The following is a 22,790-nucleotide window of genomic DNA, read 5'->3' as shown; positions in this document are numbered from 1 at the left end:
TGCTGTTTTTTTCATATTGACTTTTGTACTCTCTTACTTTTGAGTTTTAAACTTTTTTAACAGTGTAATTGATGATTTTCAACTGAAATGTATGTCTATTTTTGATAACTGTTATAACCGTTATTGATTTGTACTGTGTAAACCAGAATTGGGTAATAATATATTATGATGTCTTTTTCTTTTCTTTCTTGGAAATGTATTATGGTTTAATGTTGTTATGTTTTAATCTGTATACTTTTATGATTTCCTTCGAGAAATCGAAATAAAGTTATTTGAACGAACTGTTGTATTAGAAAATAGATCATCCATGTACTCAATCTTATATTGTGCCAATAGGATGTAATAAGGAGAGTGGATTGGAAAACAATAAGATTGGGGTGAATTTTGCACGACATTACAAAGAGCACGAATTCTGTGATAAACGTGTTCTGCTTGTTTTTAAAATAAGGACAGCCACCTGGTGCCTACATTTTGAATTAAGTCTATCTGCAAGCAGAAGGGGGATTTTCCTTACAATGGGATATTTCTTACACTCCCAAGATGTCCGCCGCTATCAACACACTTTCCGAATTGATCGTAATAGAATTAGTCCGCTGTCTATCTCTAACCCGGAACGCGAGTACTTTTAAGCATGCGCAAAAGTAAAGGCAGACTGAACACTTTGACGGAAAACTGGACACAGAGGTTGACGAGAAAAATGGCGTTCGCGGTGAGTTGGAGAGCTGGTTTAAATACAGGGGGCTCGAGCGCGGTGGTTAGATACACAAGTTGTTGGGGCTTAATATAGGATTATAATTGTTCCAAACAATAGTTCAGGAGAAAGAATACACATTTCAACACATTGACAGAAAGAATTCAATTCAAACCGGAATTGTGTTATTTTGCAAAAGAAAAAAGGAAAAAAGATATAGAGAAAGAAAAAAGGAGGGGTGGGGAGAATTGAGAAAAAAAGGGAGACAAGTGAAAAAAAGTAAAAGAAACCAAGGAACAAATAATATTTTTCAAATGACACAGAATGAAAAATTACAAATCCAAAGATAATTTAGAAAAATATCAAAACACTTTTTTATTATTTGTTATTAGTCAAGATAATACGCTCATGAGTGAAATGTTGGTTATTAAAAATACAATACATCAAGATAAAAACCAAACATGTGGCGAACACAATTTCAGTGAAAAAAATATAGAAGGGTATCAATATACACATCAAATTATGAACCCTCTATCATTTTGGTGCCACCAATATGTCGACGGCGTTTCAACCGCAGTGAAAACTTGCGGTCATCATCAGGACAGGAAGAACGTAGGAGCGTGAATAGTTCTAATAAAGTTGCCTAGGGGTGCGGTCAGATGGCCACATCCGATGTTGGTAATTTCATCCGTTTTTTTAGAAAGAGAATTAATCGCTTTTGTGTAACAAGAGTGTACCCTTGAGTGGTCCTGCTAGTAAAAGTCAGGCGTTAGGGAACTGAAACATGCGGGACAGCCAACCTTGGCATATAGACGTGTTATACTCGTCCGCAAAAAATCTCGATTCGATATCGTGTCCCGTGGAAAGTTAGAAATCTACGACCATAGATACGATATAGGATTATGGCAGGTTTGGCAAGAGGCCTGTTTGTAGTATGCACACAAATTATTAAAAGAGGTATGGGGCAAATATGAAATTGATTGAGTGGTCTTTTGTTGGGAATTAGAATACTGCAATAAGAGGTACTTTTGAGATATTCTTAAATGTATGGGCTCTGAGAAACAAAGCAGAGACATTACACTATGCTCGACATTCACTCATAATAATCGTTTGAAGTGCATGTCGAGTAGGGGAGACATAGAATGTGTGTTTGATTGAAGGTTAATTATCCATACATGTAGTTCAAGCTGGTTTAATGCTTCGTGGAGAATACTGGGGCATATTACCAACAAGTAGCGATAATTATCGCTAAATAGGCTTAGCGACAATTTTTTTATCGCTGCCTATCGCTGGATATGTTAGCGGAAAAAACATGCTATTAGCAAAGTTTTTCTCCATTGTGCTAAAATATCCAGCGATAGCGGCGAAATGCGTGAATATCGCTGAGAATACAGCGATATTCACGCATTAGCGACGAAATGCTCTTAGCCATGTTATCCACCTCCCATTGGATAACATGGCTAAGAACTGGTCTGGGCAGGTGTTAGTATTTGGAGATATTCGCGCTTTGCGCGAATATTTACATGGCTACGCCTGCCTTGCTAATAGGCGATAGCGACGTTAGCGACTGCTTTCAGTCGCTAACTGGTTGAGTACGCCCACTTTGCATGTCATTAGCGATAAATATCGCTGACATACAAAGCAGGCTCCAAACCGCTCGCTATCGCCTAAAAGCTGTCGCTAACATCAGTTAGCGACAGCTTGCTAATAGGGCGATAGAATTATCGCCGCTTAGCGGCCGAAAATGGCCGCTAAAGCGGCGATAATTGCCTATCGCCCTGCTTGATAATATGCCCCACTGCTCCTTAGTTTTAAGCTCTGAGGGATGAATGTGCACATAAGGAACACTAAGAGTGTAATGAGCAATGTTTTTACTAAATAGATACAAATACTTACGATGTTAATGCTATGCGAGCATCTTTTTATAGTATAGGGGTTTTATTAACACCCATTCTCGTAAAAGCTCAATGAATTTGTCAGCCACAGATGAGGATACCGTAGGAAGGGCATATAAGCACAACTGTTTTTTGGTTAAAATGCGTGTTAAAAAGCTTAGATGGGGTTTCGTTATATGATACAAAAAACTTCTTTATACAATAGATGGAACTTATCATGGCTCCTGGATTTTAAAACATGAAGATTACTGCGTATATTGACCTGTGCTGAGAAGGATTGGATTACACACTAGGTGACATTGATAAGAAGGTAAGATCACGGAGAATAGTATAGGTGCAAGTGACTATAGTCACATAGTAAAAGGAGTGACTAAGTGCTTAAAGAGGTTGTTATCTGAACAAAGTTTTTTTCAAAAATTTTCTCCACAGAATCGCTTAGAGTGTTTAGCTCAAACTCAGACTTTGTTAGTGCTAAAGACTTTGAAAACTGGGTGAGTGTATCAAATATTGGTATCTCACGGGTAGTTTCTGCTTTCGGTTTACATCTGTTTTACCTGCTTTCTGCACGAATATAGGTGTGGTTGATATAGAATTTAGGGTATATTATCTTTTTACTCTGACACTTGGGATTGCAAGGGTTGGGTGCTTAACTTTGTCTCACAGCTTTTTGGCAGAATCACATGGTGGCTGTCCTTTCATTGTGCCTATTTTTAAGAAATTGTATCCTATGTGTTGGTTGTTGTAAAACAAACATTGGTATCAACATGACATGGTTTAATGAATTCTTGGTGGTCGGTCTGTAGTTTCATTATCACATGATTGGATTTTGTGATATTTTAATACACAAATGGATGAGGAATAATGTTTAATGAATAATGTTGAGGAAAAGAAGGTTACAACGTGTCCCTTATGTATGATTTACAGCCTTGAGGAAGCCCGCAAAGGGCAATACGCGTGTCAGCTGTGAAGCACTTTTTTGTAAAAAAAGAAATAAAAGCCACATTTCTCTACACAACGCGACTCTCTTGGAATGAAAAGGAGTGTGCTTGCAAGAATACGCATTGGATAAAATTGTGGATTGCACAAGGATAAAAGTGACTTTAAGGTTTGTGCGCAGGTGTTTTTGTTCTTTGTTGTTGCGGCAATCTGCTACACCGTTGGTGGGCAGATGGCTACTCTTTAATGCGTGAGGTGGATAAGCATTTCACACCAAAGTTACACTCAATGTTGAGAATTTAAATTGTACAAACAGGTGGATGGTTTTTTGTAAAGGAAAGAGACAAATTTTGATGTGCAGATCTGGTTAGCAAATCCACCCTCTTGTGATGTTCATATGATAAATAATATCTACTAGGTAAAAACGCGGGACTACTCTGCCACGTGGTTAGAAGGTATGGGCTTGAATGGCTCCTAAGGGTACAGGGAAGAACAGTCAAATATCTGCTATCTCAGTCAGATAACACTCTAATTAAAGTAGTGCTAAATCTTTTAACTTACTCAATCACCAATTAATGAAGAGTCTACTACAGCGGTATCTCTATCCCTCGCAGTAGATCTGAATAAATCCAAAATATCTGCAAAAGGAACGAGTGTATCCAAGTTTCAAAATTCTTGAATACAAATTATGTGGTCATAAAAACAAAAAGCCTTGGCCTCTTCCCTTACTACAATTTTACAAGCCTATACAGATACTACAAAACCAGCCAAAAACAGTCATGCGGGTGTCCGTATTTGACTTATCTGTGCATAATGTCTGTCCAACTGGACCTGGATAGATTTCAACACATGCCTGTTAACATGAAGAGTAAAAAGAGGGGCGTGCCCCCTCCCGGTCGCAGTGTCGGTAAGTGAGCGCCTGGTGAAAAGTAGATACGGTGCGGGAGATATTGTCGGGGAAACGTGGTCTTAATCCAAAGTAACATGAAACTAATTTGCAGGATTAAACATAAGCGCTCTTATCTGAATCACTTTCACTGTATGTATACATGACGCAGTGCCTGAGAGAACCGGCTCATATGTGGTCATGTTCTAATATTGAAAAGGACTAGGTGCTCACCATACAAAACAACTATAAACTTAGAGGTTGCTTTATAAGAAAAACTGGTGAATGCTATTATTTTGTATTGTTAATCAAATGTGTTGCAACCACGACCACTCATCTATTTTTACTACATTACTGACCCAGGCCAGGTAGTTTTTGTGGGTTACCCCCTTAATACAAAATACAACCAGATGCCATACCAGAACAATGCTCCCACCATACTTAAACAACAGTATAGAAGGAGATGACACATCAAACATTAACTCTGCACGAGCCATATAAAACTTTGAGTACCATTCAGAACAGGGGTGACGCACATTTAGGTAAAATAGGCCAAGATCATGTCAGTCACAGCAAAACATCTAACTCGGTCGCCAACAGGTAAGCATGGAGCAGGCCACGTATTTCCTTTGGCCTGTTTGCAACGGGGTTAAAGGCAGGAAAGGCATCTGTCATGTTGCTGCAGATCTTGTATTAGTATTTCATGTGTAGGACCTCTAAAGTAGGCATCTGCAATTCACCATGTAGGCAGGAGCAAAGCTATAGCAACAACTTTTCTGCGTATTTGAAAGGGTGTAGCAGTATATCCCATTAAGCATTGGCAATGTCAAGAGGACTGGTGTATGACTGGAAGTTTACTTTTGTCTCATTGATGGGTTTAGGCACTCAATAAATCATCACACATGTACTCCGTCACTCAACTTTGTACTCATGCATCTGTTCATCAATCAAGCAGTGGTTAGAACCAACATGTTGATCAACTTGGAAAGAAACACAATGATACTTTATGCACAACAGCTTTTGATAATGGTTGCCTGGTTTGGAGGATGTGGCCAAGCAGGATATGGCACACATCAGATAAAATGAGCAGCAAGAAAGCGTCCCGTTAGCACTGCCTGGGAAGATGTAGTATTGTCTAAAAAAAATTAAAATAAAAGAGAAAGAAGGAAATTAAGTGGAAGCTATAAAATGAGGCAATTGAAATCTGAAGTACTGGCCAACTAGCTCTGACACTAAATATCTACTGTGTTGTGCATAAACATTCTCACAGAACAGGCAGGCATATCATTATACAATTACAAATATGTGCAAGATTACAGTTGTCAAAACAATATACAATTTCTCCTAATAAAACAAAATAAGGATTTATTTTTGTCCTCATGTAACCTCCATAGTATAAGCGTCCTCTCGGTCCTAGCCACCTAATTAATTGCTTATATCTTTGGCTCTGATCTCAGCTGATGTTATATGGGGACCAGCCCGTACTGCACATCATACGCTGACCAAGAGGTGTAATCATTGGACACTTTATACCAGCCATAACCATCTACTCTGGATCTAGTAGTTTCCAAAATAGCCAGAGCTCATTTCTTTATTGGTAGTAATTAAAGTTTTGATCTAGGTCTCTAAAAAATCTTACTGAGTTCTACCATCCCCTCAAAGTTGGAGGGTCTGCCTGGTGCCATCTTTTGCAGATTTCTCAGCTTGCTAAAAGGATTAAGTAGAACACAAGTTTACACTGCTCACCCATGAAGTCCACCTAACCCTCTGAAGGCTGTGCAACACCAAAGAAAATTAAAGTAGGGCTTACCTCCACACCTTTACTGAGTGCTTCTGACAAGGTCTTACCCACATTGTCCCAATATTCCTTCAACAATGGACAGGTAGAAAACATGTGGATGTCGTCCGCCTCGTGGATACGGCATCTTGTACATCTAGCATCTTCACCTCCCCTTATTTTGGATATCTTAAGCGGAGACCAGTATCTACTGTGAAGGGTAAAAAGTTGGTTTTTCCTTATTGCAGCCAATTTGATTAAAGGGTATAGTATATCTAAAGATACTTGCCATAGATTTTGCAGCTCTTCATCCAGCAAGCACTTCTCCTAGACCAAATGAGGAGGATCAAGCTTCCTGTCTGCAGCAGTAAGGAGATGATTATACTAGAGAGCTATTTCCTTTATCCTTGGGTTTAGATCTTGAAGGTCATCCTCCATTGCATTGTCTCATGCGAAATGCCAATGTTGGTTCTTGCACCACGTTGACATTTGGTAATATTTGAATCTAGACAGACTGGCGTTCGTTAAGTTCTTCCAAGAGTCCCAGAGCAGACAACTGCTTCCTTCAACTGTATAGTCCCAACACAGAACACCCTCCGCTTTCAAAGGTTGAGATAGAGCATCATTCAGGCACTCAGGGGTGCCCGGTGAGCCCCATATGGGTTCCCACTTGCTAATGTAGGGTATTCCTAGAATTATGCGGCAGTCGAACCATAATTTGGCAGCAGCATTTAGAACTATCAGTCAGACTTTAAATAAAAAAATGGGGGCACTGAATTTGTACATGAAACCCTTGTCTGGGCTATCCAGCTGCATGGCCTTAAACATACAACCAATCAAATTATCATCTGTCTGAGAAGGAGTATCCTGCAATTCTTTACTTGGTATGCCCAGCAATATAATTGTAGATCTGGTAGATCCAGGCCACTGTGTGCAAACTTCCGTCTAAGCTTTTTCCACGATAGTCTGATCCCCTTACAAGCCTAGATAAAAGTAGAGATCCTTACCTGGATTTTACTCAAGAGATTTTTATCAAAAGTCAGGAGGATATTATTAAAAATATAAGCAAACTTGGGCACATTTTAACCAGGTTAGACCTCCCATAATGTGTAAGTGGAAGATTCTGCCATCTCTTCAAAAGAATATTGACCTCCTTAGAGACTCTAGCTATATTTATTTTGGTCAGTTCTTTTAACTCTTGTGTAATAATTATTCCTAAATATCTTAACTCCTTTGAGACCCTGAACCCCTGAACTTCTGATTTCCAAGTCATGATTTCGATCTTACTACTGTTAATCTCATACCCTGACATTTTCCCAAAAAACTGCACTTCCCTAACTAGTGTAGGTAGGGCTTATTAACATTAGATGTAAAAAGTATCAAATAATCAGCATATAATGCTAATTTCCTTGAAAACCCGTTTTCGGTGAAGGGGGACATTTCTTTGTTTAGCCTTAGGCTTTGAGCCAAGGGCTCGATATATAGATAAAAAAAGAATAGGAGACAGAGGGCACCCTTGTCTGGTGCCACGCCCTATTGATATAGGAGCTGAGTGGTTAACATTCACTACAATTTGAGCTCGAGGATTTTTCTGATTTTTTTTAAGGACTTCTCTAAAGATCTCACCAAAACCAAAAGCCTTCAGTCTAGAAAGATAACACCAGTTAACCAGGTCGAAGGTTTTCGCGGCGTCCAACTTTATAATTGATAGAGGTACACTACCCCCTGTTTCCAAATCTACTGTGCCAACTAAGGTAAGAGAAAAACAAAAAAAGGATTACTACAGTGCAAATCTTCTATGTCCATGGCTTGTTGGGATAGGTCAGCAACACCAAAATCCTTGCCTATTATGGTAATCTGCTAGTTTCTGTGTAACAAAACACAAACACCTGCCTACAGGTTTTATTGCAGCCTAATAGCAATCCAGTACAAGCCTATTGCCTTTAACATATGCTTTTCACAAAAAGAAAGTCAGGCCTGCTTGCCTGTCATAACTTTTCACACAGATTACACCTAAGAAATGTGGCAAAACCGCTTCCAGTAAACCAATAAGGCTTAACAACCTTATCATTGGCTTGGCACTATAACTAATATAGGCCTACAAAAGTGTGCATAGGATGGCAATCATCATACATGCAGTTATGAAATGACAAATATGTACAACATTTCAATTGGTAAAAAGAAATTGCAATTGGTAAAACAATATACTGCACCGTTCAACAGGGCCTAACAGGAATCATCAGAGTGAAGTTATTCTGCTCCTAGGTGTTGTTAGAGTGCGTGGTCAATACCAAAACCTTTGCCTGTGTGATTACATGTAACAAAATACCGATCTGTAGCCTGTAACAGTGTTATAACAATTCACCATTGGGGCCTATTAACTTTAACAAATGATTTTCACAATAAATAAGTAAGGCCTACTGCCTTTGTCATAACGTTTCATAATAAACAGACCAGACCTATTGTATCTTGAATAACTTTTCTCAGTAAACCAATCAGCCTTATAGCTGATATTGTTGGCTTCTCACGATAACCAACATAACCAAACACAGGCCTGCTGTATTGAGTATAACCTTTTCCACTAGGCAACCAATAGACATACAGTCAAAATATTACAGTTAGCAAAGCAAAATGCTTCCTCCCCTAAGCGGAAGGCTTTCGTCGAAAGTGAAGCATCAACATCTCAATTGTCTTCTAATATAACTTCAGAACAGACTCTTATAATTATGACTCAACAAATTTGCAAAAGAATTTCAAAAGGTAGGCGCAAGGGGGCTTCAGGACCAAACAGGATCCCGTCCATACTATTCAAACAAGACCCGGAATACTGAGCAGCTGTATTAAAACCGACCTTTGAATCAATCCTGCGTACATTGACGATACCATCTTCATGGAGGGGCTCGATCATCTCCCCCATTTACAAAAAAGGCAATGGGAACAACCCAAAAAACTATTGACTGGTAGCTCTACTTGATAATGAAGCCAAATATTATGCAGGATTGCTCCTACAAGAATTAACATCCTGGGCAGCGAAAATTTCAGCAATCCTGTTGAACCAAATAAGCTTTTGCAAGAACATGGGCACTACCACCCTTTCACTATTGATAGACGCCGCACTTGTCATAAAACAGCACTTGTACCTGAGTTTCATGGACTATAGCTCAGCGTTCGACCACATAAATAGGAACTTACTGTGGCAAAAACTAAAAAGGCTGAATATTTCATCACCACATCTAAAACAGCTAGTCTTCTTGCACAGTAACACCTCGGTGCAAGTAAAATTGGGCACAGGAGACCACCTAACAAAGAAGATCCCAACCACCACCGGATTAAAACAAGGCTGTGTGCTCGCCCCTTTACTTTTTAATCTTTTTAGGGCTGAGCTTTCGATTTTCCTCAATGGAAGCAATTCGCACGCTCCCAAAATATGTGGTCTTCAGCTGTCTAACCCATGTTATGTGGATGGGTTGGTGCTCATAAGCCAGACACCAGTGGGTTTACAGCGCCAACTTGACATCACATCTCGGTACTTGGAGGAGAATAAACTCAGCATCAATAGAGAAAGAAACACAATTCTTTGCATGAATCTGCACAAAAAAAGTCAAGACCTCACTGGCACTTGGCGTCATGCAAACTGGAAGCTGTACAAAACTACAAGTACCTGGGAGTCATCATTGATGATAAAGGGAATTACACTGCTCAACTCGAGGCCATAACAAAAGGGGAGTAATGACCGCTGTGTTACTAAGAAACCTCAAGAATAACATCTCTGGACCAAAATTTCTCCCCTTAATCAGAGTGATCCAGGGGAAACTCATCTCATCAATCAGCTACAGAAGTGAAGCCAGGAGAGGGAGAGATGCTAAAACCCTGGATCGTATAATAGCAAGAGTAATACAAATGATTTTTGTGCTACCAGGATATACATCTTCAGCACAAGTATGGGTGGAGTTTGAGATACAAAGGCAAGAGCTCACCCGCAAAGGGGCATTCATCAAAAGTTGGTTTAAAATTAAAAGGGTCCGCCTGATTCACTAAACACTCATTTGTGGAAAGAACTGAATACCAAGGAGATGTGCCCAGCCCGACGTTATTTGGATAACTCACTTAACCAACGGGGACTTCATGAACTTGGGGAGCTACTAGGGACCTTTGTTAGTGTTAGAACTGGGATTTCTGATTGGCTAAGGCTGACGCCAAAGCCAGGCAGAAACCACCATTCTAGTCAGGGCAAGGGAGTCACACGCCAAGATAACCCCTGCTCACCCCCTTGGTAGCTTGGCACGAGCAGACAGGCTTATCCCGGAGGCAATGTGTAAAGCATTTGCGCACGCACACAACAGCAACAACATCCTAGGCACACCACAAAAGGAACTCCACACAAGGTTATATAAAAATAACTTCATTATTGTCAAAACACATCAGATAGTAATCACGCATGTACATTGTGCCAACTGGCACGGGCAATATTCACAAGGGATTATGCACAAGACAGGGCCACATGGGCCACTGTCAGAATCAGCACTTAGCAGAACTACTGTTAGAAATAGCACTTTGTACAACTTAGAATAAATGTAGCACAAAAGAACAATCATAGGTAAGAACACATTACACATGATGCATCACAACATTCAGAGGTGTAGGGAAGGAAAACACATGATGCATAAAAATACATTCAGCGGTGTAGGTAAGACACATAACGCATAAAACACATTCAGAGGTGTCACAGGCCTAATGGCATAGCACATTAAGCATAACTCACATTTGGGCCTAACCGGTAAAAATACAGTAGGCAATCTCCTCACTAGTCTAAACACATTAGACTCTGCCTCCTAAGAATAAATCATATTTAGGGGCGTAACTCACATAGTGAAAACATCTCACTACCATAAACCTACATAGGTAAAATAAACTCATAATCACATTGCGCAAACCTCACCTTAGGCAATTACTATCATAAACATAGCAAAATCCCATTGCGCAAAAATCACATTCCAGCCCCCTGGCCAAGTGGCCATCTAATAAAGGGACTCAAAAACCCTGTGTCCAAAATGTCAGGGTGCGCTGCCAATGCAGCGTCAGTGAGGGGTGCGCCACCGGTGCAAACCTAAACGTTGCAGCTGCCCACTAATTGCTGGGCAGCTGGGACAGAACTGCGACAGGGCTCTCACTAGCCCTCAGGGACCAAAACTGCGCCAACTGGGAGCTTTCTAGGCTCTGCACATACATATGGGGCTCTTAACCAAAAATGTGTCCCAACGTTGGAGCCCCGCTCGGGGGACTCGAATAATGAAATGCCCCCAGAATGCGGAACGAACACTGGCCCCAAACACCAGAGGAAGCACTCACGGATCCCTCGGCGAGGACGGGTCTATTTCTGGAAGGTTCTTCCTCGCGTCGCGGCTCCCGGCGTCTTCCGGCGAAGCTTCTTTGGGTTGGACCAATCGGGCTGCGGCTCTACAGACGAGCCCTCGCAGACACCCGGAAGTCAGCCAATGTCAGTGCGGCTCCCGGGGCGAGCCCCTGATGACGCGGAGACCGGCAGCGACTCACAGCGCGGCCTTGATGATGACGCGGCGGCGCTGGGGCCAATCCCAGCGCGGCGTTACTGAGGGGGCTCGTCTCCCTTGACCAATGGGGACGCAGCGGCTTCGATCTCCGTCTCCGCAGCCCCAGCAAGGGACGGCAAGGTCGTCGGGCACTCTCAGGCCCAGGGCAGCGGCGATGAGAAACGGCACAGTGATTTTTAGGGCACATGTCGCAGCTGGACCGCCCTTACGGCCACAAGATCTTCTTGGGAAAAATCACGAAGCAAGGCACCACGATCCTCCGGTCCTCACAGCATGTGTGCCGATGAACACACCGTTTTCCGCCCACGGCCAGCAGTGGAAAATCACGCACTAGGCAAATAAAGCACGATCTTCACGGCGTCTGGTATTTTCTGGGGAACCTTTTGACCCTGGGTTCCAGGACAGGAGGCCAGCTCTTCTCAGGCCCTTGGAGATTCCTTTAGAGACACAGCACACAGCAAAGTCTTGGAGTCAAGCAGGCAGGGTCACCGCACACAGCAAAGTCCCCTTCTTCTCTCCTTTAGATGAACAGCAAAACAGGTCAGCCCCAGAGCACACAGCAAGGGCAGTCTTCCTTAGTTTCTTCAGCAGTCCTTCTTCTGGCAGAGGTTCCTCTTGATTGTAGAATCTGAAAATCTGTTGTCAGGGGTCCTTCTCTTATACCCCTAAAAGTCTTTGAAGTCTTTGTGCAAGTGGGCCCTGAGCCTGGTCTAAACCAGTTCTGGGTGTTGCTGGAGTACTTAGGGCTTCCTGTCTTCTTCCTTCCTTTCAGAGTGAGGGGCAGAGTCGTCAGCCGCCCAGCAGGAGGTGGAGCCATCATTGTGGCAGGCAGGCACAGCCCTATTCACTCCCAGGTGCTATCTCCTCCCACCACTCTAGTTGCAGATGCAGTCATTCAACCAAGGGTTGACTCAGACAACCTCCTGGGGGCTCCCCAGCCCCTGTCACCCTCAAACCAGACAGTCAATCCACAAGCAGGCCCATCCAGACTCCTGGAGCCAGGCTCCAGCCAATCACGTGCCAGCAGACTCACTACACATGCACACCCATGTCTAGAAGTGGCACTTCCACACTAGAGACATTCATGCCGCATACATCATTACGCAGCATTCAATCTCACGAGTTCGCACATACCAAACTCTGCACTCCCCACACATTAGGAACTACCATGGTCACACATATTCCACATGCATTCCTATGGGAGGGCAGGTCACTCACCACACATTCACATAGAGCTCACGCACTTTACACTGTACCACAGTGAAAAAGTGCACAGAGGCCTAAAATCACCAACACCAGGTCACAGAAACAGGCTAGGAAAAAGCAAAAAGTTTCGGGGTGAACCTGCCAGAAAAGTGCCAGGTCCAAAAGTTAGCCTTAAAAAAATAGTAAATAAAGTGGTTAAAAAGGAATCACTTATATATGACAAAGCTGCCCTGACAGACCTCGCTCATGGCTGGTTCACCTTGCAGTTGTACAGCAAGGCATCACCGCAAGCCTATCTTTACGCCAGCTTTTCCAGAGCAACAAAAGAGAAATTCCCGAAACTCCGCCTAGGCATACTATCATCCACACACCACATGCCGCCCTGGCTCCGCCCCCGAAGCCAGCAATCTGCCGACTCTGCGGGGAAGGGGTGGAGGATATAGCGCATTTGCTAACTATATGCAAGGCCTTAATATGGGAACAACGGATATTGCTAAGACTGCTCTTCAACAAGAAACACATTCGAACATGCAGACAAGCAGTGTTAGCATGCTTTTCTGGCGAGGATGTCCAACTAAGCTGTCGCCTGGTAAAATACCTATCACTGAAATGACCATAAAAAGGCAGGTCAACCAGTTTGCAGACTGCACCACAGCTGAACGGTCCATGGTACTTTTGATCCAATCCTCATAAGACGCTGCCTGTGCTGCTGCCTTAAATGGGAACTTTAGTAATGTGAAAGATTGGCACACCATGCACTTTATAAGGACTTGCACTAGGCAGACTGCCCTCTCTAATTCCCTTTTATGTTGACCAATCTTTCCTGCTCAAATACCCAATGATTTATAACGCATGCATTGTTTTAACTCTATAGCAAGACACTGCATATAGCTTTGCACTCAGAATTCAACGATCTCTAATGAATGATTTGTTTTTTATCCTACAGTAGGATCTTCGCAAAACAGCACTTTTTGCACTTAGCACTTTACTCTGTTGCAAGTTAGGCTGAACACCCACGCCTCTCATTAATATCTTGCAGATGTAACACCCGCAGCTCTAGCGCTTTGCACCTTTTATCCACATGAGGCATCCTCTCCAGCTCTGCCCCTCCAATTAAACTTGTTGCTAGGCACTAGACCAGTGCAGCCAGGCATCTTATGTTGCTTAAAATGTATGCACTGTTTTACAATTCAGTAAGATTATACCTATAGCTGCCCAGCGCTTACTTTCCCAAAGCACCCCACGGCTCTATGAATGTATCGTTTTACTACGTGGTAAAACCTGCGCAAACAGATGCTCCATATTCAGTATTTCTTTCTGTCGTAAGATAAGCAGAACACTTACAACCTTTGTTAGAATCATGTAGATGTAACGCCTTTTCACTTTTTTCTACATGCCTAGCTGCCTGGTACTCTGTTTTTGCTGTTCAAATCTATTCTCGAGTCACATTTGATCTAAATTTGATTGTGTTTTAACAACAAACAGTTTTATGTTGCTACAAATGTCAAATGAAATGCATGATTGTAAAGGTTTTAATTAACTGTACAATAAACTCAACTCAACTCCTCCTCTAAGGGGGCCTAGCAAGGATTCTCACAATCAGAATCTTCTATCCTCATGGTTGGTAAAGGGAGTAACCAACACCAAAAACTTCAGCCTATTACAGTAATCTATGAGATTACACATAACAAAATACCTTTAGTTTTAATACAGAGTAATACAAATCCACCTGTAACTACCTCTTGACTTTAATGTATGCTTCGCACAATAAATACATTGGGCCTACTGCATTTATTGCAATTTTTCATAACAAGCAATCAGGCCTTTAACCTTTACCATAGGGTTGTCACCCTCATTTCTGGTGTCAGAACAATATAAAATCCCTCGTAAGAGAGCCTAATAAGAATTGTCATAGGGCGCTCCTTCTATACCCATGCTTTTTTCGGGTGTGACACCAACATCAAAAACCTTGCCCACTAGTGTAGTCTGTGAGGTTCATTGTAACAGAAAACCTGCTTACAGCCTTTAGGATAGTGTAATAACTATCCATTGTTAACGCTCCGACTACTGGGCCTCCCCCCAGTGCGGAGCCCTTTTTTGGCTATTTGGGGTAGTTCATTCTTAGGGCACCATAACTTTTTTCCACTTGTTGGAAAGTGGGTTCTTAGTAGTGGTAAATATGCATCAACCACTGGCAATAAAACCACTAAAGTAATATAGGGCTCCGAATAGGTCTTAGAAAATTATTCCCATGCTCAACCCTTGGTAGGTTGGCTACAAGCAGGCAGGCTTAACTTCAAAGACAGGTATGTAACGAATTTTAAAACAATCTGTAAATAATTATGACACAACGCACAATAAAAATCCAACACCAATTTATAAAAATAGGAAATATTTGTACCTTTAAAATGACACCACAAAGAAAAAAATCCAATGTAGGGAACTGGAGATATGAATTTGTAACCCATTCCATGCATCAGAGGCGCCATAGCCATCTGCACAACAGTGCTCGAGTGCGCAGGAGGGCGATACCCAAACAGGGATCCATCACTAGAAACCGGGGGGAGGGAGGCCCTTGGGCAAGGGCCTTTGCTCCCCCCAAAGGGTTTGGGCATATTCATTCTTTCTGCCCCCCGGGGGTGGGCAGAAAGCACACTATGCACCAGGGAGTTTTTTAAATGTAAATTTAGGGGTGGGGTTGCCCAAAGTGTCCCCATCCCCCAAACAAACTTGACAGTATGTTTGCCCCCTCCCTTGGTGAGCAGTTGTGAGTTATTACCCATGATATGCCTACCAAGGGGGGGGGGGCAGAAAGCCCACTAGACCCAGTGATTTATTTAAATAAAAGAGGGGTGAGGGCTGCCCACAATGGGTAAGACCATGTCCCCACCCAAATGCAATTGAAACAGTCTTTCTATCCCCCCTGGAGAGGGATGGGGCAATGGCCCCCGTCAGCCCCCACCCAAGGGGGCAGAAAGCACACTGGATGCCAGGGATTTAAACAAAAAAGTAAATTTAGGGGTGGGGGCTGCCCACAATGGACATACCAATGACCCCACCCCCACAAACAAACTGGACAGTCTTTATGGTCCCTCTGGGGGGCAGATTGGTGATATTACCAATGATATGCCCCCTGGGTCGGCAGAAAGCCCACTAGACAACAGGGATTTTTTATTAAAAAAAGAGGGGTGGGTGCTGCCCATAATAGGCAAGACCATGAACCCATCTAAATCAAATTCCAAACAGTCTTTCTACCCCCCAGGTGGGCAGATGGGGGCACTATCTCCAATATGCCCCCCAGGGGGGCAGAAAGCACACTAGGTACCAGGGATTCTTTTATTTGAATATATAGGAGTGGGGACTTCCCAAAATGGGCGTGCTAATGCCCCACCCCCAAACACAAATGGGACCATGTTTCTGCCCCCCCTGGGAGGCAGATAAGGTTTATCACCCCCGATCTGCCTCCCCCCGGAGAGGGCAGAGAGCCCACTAGACAATAGAGATTTTTTTGTTTTTATAAAAGAGGAGTAGGGGCTGCCCACAACAGGCTTGCCCATTCCCCTACTTAACATGAATGGGGACTGAAGACTTTCTGTCTCCCCTAGGGGGTAGGTGAGGCAATAGCCCCAGATCAGTCCCCCGGGGGGGGGGCTGGGGGGCGGGGGGTAGAAAGCCTACTAGCCACCCGGGACAATTTTGTCCTAGTGTAGGGGTGGGGGCTGCTCAGAATGGGCACTCCAATGCCACCACCCCAAATAAAATGGCCACAGCCTTTCTGTCTGGGCTTGGGGGCATATCAGGACAATAGCCCCTGATATGCCCCCTCAGAGGGGAGAAAGCCCTTTAGGCACAGACCTTTTTTTCAATGTGCCTAGCTGTGGATTTTGGGCCCTAGCTCAGCCGGCACCTAGGGAAACTTAGCAAACCGGTAAATCTTTTAAACCTAGACACCCAGGGTAATCCAGGATGGGGTGACTTGTGTGGCTCTCACCAGGTTGTCTTACCTAGAATCTCTTGCAAACCTCAAACTTTGTAAATAAAAAAACATATTATCCTCACCTTACTGTGATGGAAAGTTCTGGAATCTGCAGTGAGCCACAAACGTCCACCCACACAGCATTCCCACAAGTCTGTCACAGGAAACTGCCCAAAATCAATATGGACAATTACATTATCCTTATATTTCTGTGTGGGATCACTACACCGGCACAAATGTCCTCCCGTTAAAAATGATACCTCACTTGTGTGGGTGTCCAATGCAGAGTCAGCCTAAAAGCACATATAAAAAAAATATAGCGCTTAGAGCTCACTGTGCTGTTCAATCAATTCCTATGTTTTTGATCCTTCCCAGTCGCAGGCCCTTGGCCCACCTACACAAGTGAGGTATTATTTTACTCGGGAGACTGAGGGGAATGCTGGGTGGTAAGACATTTGTGCCGGCAATGGTGATCCCATGCAGAAATGTTAGGAAAATTAGTTTATTTATCTAAATTTGAGGTTTGCAAGGTATTCTGGGTAGGAAAACTTTGGGAGATCCATGCAAGCCACACCTCCCTGGACTTCCCCGGGTGTCTAGTTTTCAGGAATGTCTGAGTTTGGTAGGTTTCCCTAGGTGCCAGCTGAGCTTAGGACCAAAATCCACAGCTAGGCACATTTTGAAAAAAGAGTCAGTTTTCAGTGGAAAAATGTGATGTGTTCATGTTATGTTTTGGGTCTTTTCTTGTTACAGGCACTAGACCTACCCACACAAGTGAAGTGCCATTTTTATTGGTAGACTTGGGCGAATGCTGGGTGGGTGGAGGTTGCCGCTCCCTGCAGATTGCAGAACTTTCTATCACAGAAATGTGAGGAAAATGTGTTTTTTGACAAACTTTGAGGTTTGTATGGGATTCTGGGTAACAGAACACGGTGAGAGCCACAGCAGTCACCCCATCCTGGATTCCCCTGGGTGTCTAGTTGATAAAAATGGACAGGTTTGCTAGGTTTCCCTAGGTGCCGGCTGAGCTAGGGTTTAAAATCCACAGCTAGGCACATTGCAAAAAAAAAAGGTCAGTGTTCACTGGAAAAATGAAATGTGTCCAAGTGTTTTGGGCCGTTTCCTGACGCGGGCACACGGCCTACCCACACAAGGATGTACCGTTTTTATCGAGAGACTTGGGGTAATGCTGGGTTGGTGGGAGTTTGTGGCTCCCCACAGATTCCAGAACTTTCCATCACAGAAATTTGAGGAAAATGTGGTGTTTTTTTTTTACAAATTTTGAGGTTTGTATGGGATTCTGGGTAACAGGACCTGATTAGAGTTACAGAAGTCACCCTATCCTGGATTCCCCTGGGTGTCTAGTTTTATAATAATTACAGGTTTGGTAGGTTTCCCTAGGTGCCAACTGATCTAGGGTCCACAGCTAGGCTCATTGCAAAAAAGGGGTCAATTTTCACTGGAAAAATGTGATGTGTCCACATTGCGTTTTGTGCCGTTTCCCGTTGCGAGCTTACCCACACAAGTGAAGTACCATTTTTATCGAGAGACTTAGGGGAATTGTGGGTGGGTAAAAGTTTGTGGATCCCCGCAGATTCCGGAACTATGTTTTTTTTGGGACAAAGTTTGAGATTTGCAAGGGATTCTGGGTAACGGAACAAGGTGAGAGCAGCACAAGCAAACCATCCTGGTTTCCCCTGGGTGTCTAGTTTCAAAAAATGTACAGGTTTGCTGAGTTTCTTTAGGTGCTGGCTGAGCTAGGGTCCAAAGTTCACAGCTAGGCACATTGCGAAAAAAGGGCCAGTTTTCACTGGAAAAATGTGACGTGTCCTGGTTGCGTTTTGGGCCATTTCCTGATGAGGGCTCTTGGCCTACCCACATACGTGAGGTACAATGTATATCAAGAGACTTGGGGGAACACAAAAAAGTAGAACACGTGTTATTACCAATTGACTTTATTCTCCTAGGCTTGTTCTCTTGCATATCACAGATGAGATAGGGGGTAATATATACAAAAAGCATCTACTGTTCTTGGGTCTCACCCTAGCTAAAAGGGATATTGCAAAGGCATGGAAAGATCCGTCTCCACCCAAATTGAGCACTGGGCTCGATTGGTGTATTGGGTCAGGAGCAACCTGTTTTTAAAGCGAGAGGGAGCCCTCGGAAACATTATTAAAATATGGAAATGGTGGGCAGATTTTAGGACCTTGTACTGGAGCCACCTCCTCCGCACCCTGCGGACGTCGAAACCATATAGAGATGTAGCATGGGGTCATGTGATCTTCCGCTGGATTTGAGATATATCGATGGGCGTGCAGGTAATAAGCAAGGTTTTGTTTTAAAGTATACGACACAGTGTGTTAAAATGATGGGACTGTCGTTCACGGTCCCGATTGGTTTATTTATTATTATAATATTATATATATATAATATTATTTTGTAATGCTCGGTATTCAATATATGGATTATTGTATGTTTTCATTGCTTTGTACTACTTACAAACACTATATCAGCTGACTTAATAAAAAGAGTTTTTTGAAGAAAAAAAAAACATTGCAAGGCGCAGCTCAATTATTGGCTCTGGGCACCTCGGGTTCTTGGTGAACCTACAAGTCCTATATATCCCAGCAACCAGAATGACCCTGCAGATGTACCAATATATTCCTTTCAAATATCTGCCATACTTAGAAGAAGTTACAGGTGAAAACGTATGCACAAATGTCTGTTTTATTCAACTGAATTTCAATATATTATTTTATTCAACTGTTAGTTTCTATAGGAAAACCTTGAAGGATATACACACATGACACCTTGCTGAATTTAGAATTTCCTCTACATTTCAGAAATGTATAGCTGTCCAAGATCCATTATTGGTTTCACATCATTTTCTGCCACTATTCGAAGAGGTTGAAAGCACCAAAAATAAAAAAAATTGGCTATGTCCCAAAAAAATGCCAAAACTGTGTAGAATTTTTTGGTTTTCTGACAAAAGTCTGCCTGTTCCTGAAAGCTGGTGATTTTAGCACTGCAAACCCTTCGCTGATACAGTTTGTAGGGAAAAAACAGATGCTTATTTCTGCAGCTCTTTTTCCTAAATTTTCCCCAAAAATTCAAACTTTAGCTGTATTTTGGCTAATTTGTAGGTCCCCTCCAGGGGAATCCACAAAAACGGGGTACCTTTATAATCCCTAAAATGTTGGAAGAAAAGGACGCAATTCTGGCGTGCATACCTTATGTGGACAAAAAGTTACAGGCTCCTCAGCATGAACTACTCCAAAAAGTCAAGAAAAAAATCAGCACGGGAAAGGGGGAGGCCTAGCAGAGAAGGGGTTAAAGATTTAGCACGATATAGCACATAGAAACCTATAGCGTCTATTGGGACAGCTGGTCATGCTAGACCAGGAAAAAGTAAAAGTTTCTGGCAAACTTCGATGGAGCCCTGTGCGGTTGGACTGGGTCAAAGATTTTACCTTCTCATTTAAAAACTGTTCTGGAGCTTTTCTTCTCCGGGTCCCTCGAAGCTCTCAGCCAGTCCGGATTCGGTGAGGGTTCATCGGCTTGCCTAGCATCAAGCTCCTGGTCAAAGATCTATGGAAGTTGGACCTCTCGAGCTTTCCAGCGGGATGATCCAGAATTCCAGGCCAGCTCGTAGTGGAAGGTTGGCAGCTTGACTATCGTGGTTGGCCCGATCATCTTTTCTACCTTTGGATTTGGAAACATTTACAGAGCTTATTCTCCTGAGGGCCCTTGATGCTCTTCGCCAGGCTTGAAGGTTCCCCGGCTTGGGTTTGGACCAACTCCCGGTCAAACTCTGGAAGCCGGACCTCACAGGGCTTTTCAGCGGGACGGACCTGGAGGGCAGGCCAGCTTGAGGTTGAGGGTCGCTGGATTGTCAGTCCACTTACCAAGATTTTTTCCATAGTTGCTCCAAACTTCTTCAAACGTCTGGAACTTCTTCCTGAAGGTTCCTTTGAGAGTCGCAAAGTGTCCAAAACTTACTCCAAGTGTCTGGAAGCTCCAAGATGGTCCTTGAAAGTTTGGGACTTCAATTCCCACTATCCACTTGGACAAAGCACTTACAAATCCACTGGTAGTAGTCCAGGCTGTGGATTCTTGGTGGTGATGATCCAGATAAGCTCTGGTATCCTGTAGCTTGCATGGAGTCCACTCTTTAATTCTTTTTAAGCAGGTTTTAGCCACAGGGCTGTAGTTCCAGTTTGTGCTGGAGGCGCAGTCAGCCAGAGTGCAGGGCCTGGTTGGTGCAAATCAACCTTCCATCATAGACCCTTCTTTTTCTGTAGTTTCAAGCAGCAGATCTGGGAGGCAATACCCCTCTCAGATACTTATTCAGTGGTCTCTGGGTCACACAGGATGGTACTCCTGTCCAATGAGGTGGATGACAACACCCCATGACCTAATTTCTCAAAAGTGTAGCACAATGGTCTCCCAGAGAGCCCTATTTCTCCAAAATTCAATATGGCCAAAGTCTCAGCAGAGAGAAAAGGGCTGGCTAAACCAACCTCCAGGATGGCTTATCTCCATAGACTGCCCCCCCCACATGGCATCAGTTCATTCCTTCATTAAGCCTGCCATCTGGCTGGGTTCAAAGAGTAGGGATGTAAATGAAACTGGCTTCTACTGCCTGTCTCCTCCTTCATATGAATATTGTTGTTTATGACCAGCCCCCCTCGCTCTGGCATTCCTATGCAGCAGAACCCTCTCTTCCCATGACTCTTAAACCCCAGGGGCTACTTATCACCTCATCAAAGCAGCCTGGCTAATCCACGTAAATCAGACCAATCCTGGCAGATCACTGGAAGGCTGAATTTTGGCTGACAGACAAGAAAGTCTTATAAGTTCTTGCCTGTGCATTTTAGAATAAATTCAACAATAACATGTTGTTGGTTTTATCAATACCATTCTAGTGACTCTGTGAATTATATTTTTCGGGTTTTCCAGTCGGGAATTATTAATTAATAACTTCAATCTACAATTGGGAAAATGAACTGGGCTATTTCTCCAACACCAGGGCTTATAAAATAGCTTTTATAAGGATCCTGCCTATATCTAGAGGACCCTCACCCCTGGAACACCTAGAAGAGACATTAGGGGTTCTGGATATGTAAAAATATTGCAGATCCTCACTCTACAGTGCTCCTAGCACATAAGATGATTTTGGGAAGCACTTTACTACAATGTGGGAAGTGAAATGTGCAATCTCACTAAACCCAAAGAATATACAACTTATTTTACAAGGGTCCTCCTGAGTACCTGAACCCCCCCCCCCTCGACTGGGACACCTAGAAGAGACCCTGTGGGTACCTAGTATACAAAAATATTGTAGAGTATTATTTTTAGAGCCCTCAACGCCAAAGTTGACTTTGAGAACAATGTACTTGTTAAAAGTGGTCCTGCAACACAAGGCTGCTTTTAAACTGACCTCAGTCCTCAGCAGTGCACACATGCAAGTGCAGAAAGGGCTGCAGTCATTTCAACATGGCTGTTACTACGCATGCCGTTACGTCACATGCGTTACAATGCATGCGACACAACAACACGTACACATTGCGACGCGGACGATTACATCGCATGCGCTTTTAAAACGCATGTGATGTAATGGCGCCGGATCAGAGACGGCGACGCTGGAAACAGGACTGGGACACAGGAATCTGTCTGGAGCAGAGACCACGAGGAGAGAGAGGTAAGGGGGATTAGGGTTTAGGGCTTAGGATAGTCTCAGGTGGTCATGGTGTAGGGTAGTGTTTTAGGCTTTAGGGCTTAGGGTAGTGTCAGGGGGTTGTAGTGTATGCTAGTGTTTTAGGCTTTAGGGCTTAGGGTAGTGTCAAGGGGTTG

This window comes from Lissotriton helveticus, chromosome 1_1 (assembly GCF_964261635.1).
Source record: "Lissotriton helveticus chromosome 1_1, aLisHel1.1, whole genome shotgun sequence".
In the NCBI taxonomy this organism is placed as follows: Eukaryota; Metazoa; Chordata; class Amphibia; order Caudata; family Salamandridae; genus Lissotriton; species Lissotriton helveticus.
This window is presented reverse-complemented; position numbering follows the sequence as displayed.